The sequence below is a fragment of the Gossypium arboreum genome, chromosome 11 (genome assembly GCF_025698485.1).
Source record: "Gossypium arboreum isolate Shixiya-1 chromosome 11, ASM2569848v2, whole genome shotgun sequence".
In the NCBI taxonomy this organism is placed as follows: Eukaryota; Viridiplantae; Streptophyta; class Magnoliopsida; order Malvales; family Malvaceae; genus Gossypium; species Gossypium arboreum.
Genome location: NC_069080.1, coordinates 91,760,986 through 91,765,675, shown reverse-complemented (window position 1 = coordinate 91,765,675; position 4,690 = coordinate 91,760,986). Strand labels below are relative to the sequence as shown.

The window sequence follows — 4,690 nt, the reverse complement described above, 5'->3', positions numbered from 1 at the left end:
TTAAAAATAATTAAAGCAATTAAAAATAATTAAAGCGGCCTTATTACAACTTAAAACCCGAAAACATAAAGGAAATAATCTAGAATAAAAGTGAAGGCATAAACACTTATTTTAAACAGTCCACATTGCCACTCTGAATCCCTCCAGCTCCAAGTCCACCGATCTAAGGCTCACCTGTAAAGATGGGAAAAAGGGGGTGAGTTTGAAAAATTCAGTGTGTAAAATAAACCCAACTAGAGCCTAAATCAGTTCAAGCTTCCTGGGCCTAAGCCCTATTCAGAAATCAGAGTTAACTGAACCTTAGCCCATATCAATAACAATCTGGGCCATAGCCCCTTATAGTATTAGAGTATACTAGGCCTAGCCCATATCAGTATCAATCTGGGCCGTAGCCCTATTACAAGTCGAGATGTATTGGGTCTTGCCCATATTAACACAGTTGGGCCCATTTCAATACAGTTGGCCCATAACAAAACATTCTCATATGATTAATGCATGATAACCCCATCCAACCCTGCACTTACCTCCGTCCATCCCTACACTTCCTGTGGGAAATAAATCACCCATGCCATCCCTACACTTACAGTGTTAGCACCGGTTGTGGCACTAACTATAATCCGTAGCAAAGTTGCTTATATCAGAATATGTAGCACAGCCACCAGAACGAGTTCTTCCTCCATAACAAAACCCAACGCTATGCAGTATAACATGTATGCAGAATATATATAATTAACAAGGCATGTTTCAGAAAGACAGTCATATTATAGCGTAAGAATAGTTATTTACCCTCGAGGGGCGTAGTCGTAAACTTACCCCTTTAAGGGTATTACGGTAATTCTACCTTACAGAGGTATTTCAGTAATTTTATTAGTCTTTTTAGGGTTTCATGCTCATTATAGTTATTAACGTATTAACAGAAACACTTACCGAACGTTTTTACCGAATTGGGCCTGTTGGCCCATTTAACCCAATTTTGGCCCATTAAGCCCAAATATACAGAAGTGCACGAAATTGCGCACTCTGCAATCTTACCGTTGAAGTTACCAAAATTATCAATACAAACAATCCATTTAGCTTCAGACGTCAAGAAGTTCTCGAAATGCCGGCTTTTCGGCATTTCGACTTTTCGACTTTTGCCAATCTAGTCTATTAGTAGGTGTCGTTTACACACCTGATTTGAGACAACTGCTACTGAAATCTCCCACGATATCCTACAATCGTCACTAGACATATCAGATACAAAATACAATTGTAACCATCATAAACTTACTTACCATAATCGACCATCAATACATATGGCCCTTGAGATCCTACCTTTGCCAAAACTAGTGACTAGATCTTGATCTAGTCGTTCCACTTGTCCAAGCCTTCGATCAGCAGCCTCTAGATCACACTAACACCAAAACAAATCAATTGTGACAAGCGTCGTTTTGCCTATCAAAATAAAATAAACCTCTTCAAAAAAAATAAATAAATAAAAAGGTAGAATAGTGGAAGAGGGTCGATCTACAGGGAGTTTAATGGAATTTTTGATTAAATTTCTTGTTCTCGACCTAGGAGCTAAAATGGAAAATAAAAAAAAGGTGATTTGAGAAGTAACAAGAAAATAAAATAAACAAGTAAAAGTGCAAAGAAAGATGTATTAAAATAAAAGCAATAAAATAAAGAAGATGAAAGATTAAGTTGAATAAACACGAGTATAAGAATCGCCTCGAGCTAGTTTTGTCAATTTCCACGATCATCGAAAATAGATTTTTGCTCCGAGATTCATGTCGGTTACAGTCTACGAGGCCCAACCCATCGTAACTTGCTTTTCTCTCATGTAACCAATCTTCCCAAGTCTATCTTCGAAAGTCGATTCTTAAGTAAATCAACCACGTCTATCGCCGTTAAAATACTTAGTTTTAAAACAGGAAAAGCCCAACTCGGAAGTTGTCTTATCAAGAATCATTTTCGATCTCGTCTTTCCTTAGCGGACCGCCGCTAAGAGTGTTCATAGGAAGTCGAAATGCCACAGGCCGATCCTTCCTCCCAACTGTAAAATTAAACGATTCCAGACCAACGGATCCTTTTTGATTTGAAAAACGTTTAAAAATTTTAGTAAGGTCGATTGCCAAACTATCTAAGCAAAAAGACGAAAATGTATCTCGAAGGGATTTAAGCAATATTCAATTCTCACGTGAGGAATTGATTCGTACTAGCTCTTGGCTTGAGAAAAATTAGCCAAGCATGATTTTGATTATCATGCTTAACATGTTTTGATAATGTAAAAACATAAAATAAAATAAAGTAAAGTAGAAATAAAACAAAGAAGAAAATTTTATTAAAAATGAAAACAAAGTAGCAATAAGAACAAAAGACAAGAGATACTTAGCCTTACCCAAATGTGGGTATTTATAGGCTTCAAATTCCCAAATCAACAAGGAAAACTAATCAAAAAAAGATAAGATAATATCTATAAAATTATGAAAATGAAATCCAAAATCCCCCAAATCACGTCAATAGATCAAGATAAGTTGTTTCCAGAATATTCCCCGTGTTGACTTCTGATTTGCCACGTCAGATCCGTGTCGTGCCCAGCGTTGTGCCCACGACTCCAGCCGTGACAGAATAAGCATCGTGCCCACGACTCCAACCGTGACAGAATAAAAAGAAAAAAAAACTGCAGATTACGTCTTTTTGTTGCCATTTCCAGTATTGGGTTCACTACACAAGAAATAAATCAAATACAACCAATTAAGTAGTGAAAAATTCATAAGACAAAGGAATTAACAAGCAAAAAGTGTCAAATATAAGAGTACATCAAATTCCCCCTCACTTGTCTCATACTTGCCCTCAAGTATGTTTGAAATAAATTAATCAAAAGCTTCATCATCTTTCTCCTAAACCGTTGCAAGTCTTAAACAAAGTTATGAGAGTTCAAGTGCACAAAAAATGACGTGAATAAAACATGAATAAAAAAACGAATAGGTGCAAGCAAGAACAATTATTCAACCTTACCATTGTCTATCAATTATCAATCAAATTCTAACCTAAGCTTAATTCTTACCAAGATGCACTCAAATCACTCAAAGTGTTTTGGGTGTAGAAATCAAATTCACTCAAAGTCAAAATTTGAATAAGGGTCTCCATAGGCTTGTGGCAAGATCAATTCTCCACTACTTTAAAGAAATGAGATGCAAAAATCATTAGGACTTTTAATAAATGGTGTAATGGGGCTTAGGTAAAGGTAGGGAATAAGGCTAAAATGAGGCTAAAGAAAGTCAAGACAAGAGTTTCCCAACAAGTAACTATATCATGTCCACAACCTTAAAAAACATAGGCAACAAGAATAAACAAGCTAAACAAAGGTAGCTATAATGAACAAATCATCAAACTTTTTTTTTTTCACTTTTCTTTTTTTTCTTTTTTTTCCGAATTATTTTTTCTTTTTTTTGTGCTTTTTTTTGTCTCTTTTTTTTTTTTGAACATTATCTCACAACCTTAAACTTATGCTCTTTGTCTTGTCAAGGGTGGAAGAGAGGAATAAATGAAAAGGCTCGGGTTTAAAATCTTGGTGAAAACAAAGAAAACGGGATTAGGCTTCAACTTGGTTCATTAAGGGAAAAGAAAGGGTGAATCCTAATGCCTAAATCATATTAATGCATCAAATTCTAATGTAATCTCAAAATGCATACAAGCCACAAGTTCTAGATTCCAAAGTCCAAATTGACACTCTCAGGCAAGAAAAAAGAGCATGAAAATATAATCATACATGCTAAAGGTTCAAGTTCTAACAAAATGGGCTAATTAATTAAGCTAGGTGAGAAATTCAACTAACAACATCAAGACAAATTGTAAGGGTTGTCAAATTGGACTTCCTCATATTATTCGATTATCAAGCATGCTAGAATTCAAGTATCTTTATGAACTAAAATAATCATAACATGCTTAGCGGCAAGCAACAACAAAGGAGTTGTTCTAATCAATTCAAACAAACATATCATCAAACAAATATGACAAGCAAGGCGAAATTAATGTCATCCTTTACCCTCCCCCTCACTTAATCGTATTGTCCCAATACGGAAAAATAAATATAAAGTACATTTAAGAACAAAGAAAGGTAAAGGATACTCCCCGTGATCAATGACGACGGCAGCCATGGCTGAGGTAAAGGAAGGAGAGTATTTCCGTGATGTTCTCTTCTAGGGCCTGGAGGGGTCTGAACAAACGACAAATAAAAAAAATTTAAAATTGATGAAAAGTAAACAAATGGGTTGCCTTCCATTTAGCGCTTTGTTTAACGTCATTAAGCTCAACATTTTCCTGTCAGATTTTTGGCTCTTCCAACCCGATTTCTTCAATTAGTTCGATTGGTGTGCTCTCGAAGAAAGGTTTTAGCCGTTGTCCATTAACTTTAAATCGTGCACCTGAGCTATCCTCAATTTTCACGGCTCCATGAGGAAAAACATTGATCACGGTAAATGGTCCGCTCCACTTGGACTTAAGTTTTCCTGCAAAATTTTTAATTTTGAGTTAAATAGGAGAACTTTCTGCCCAACGGAAAATGATTTAAATGAAATGCGCTTGTCATGAAATGCTTTTGTTCGCTCTTTATAATTTTGTGCGCTATCGTAAGCGTTGCGGCGAATCTCCTCAAGCTCTTGGATATGAAGTTTCCGTACTTCACCAACAGCGTTCATCTCCATAT

At 35.9% G+C, this 4,690-nt stretch overlaps 1 long non-coding RNA gene across 1 annotated transcript; it reads right to left on the bottom strand.

Annotated features, from left to right (window-relative positions):
• On the bottom strand, positions 1-576 carry LOC128284119 (uncharacterized). Its single transcript, XR_008274437.1, has 2 exons — positions 525-576; positions 1-174 (listed from the first exon to the last, which is right to left on the bottom strand). It is a non-coding gene; the product is annotated as an uncharacterized LOC128284119 (long non-coding RNA).
• Positions 577-4,690: the final 4,114 nt, after the last annotated feature.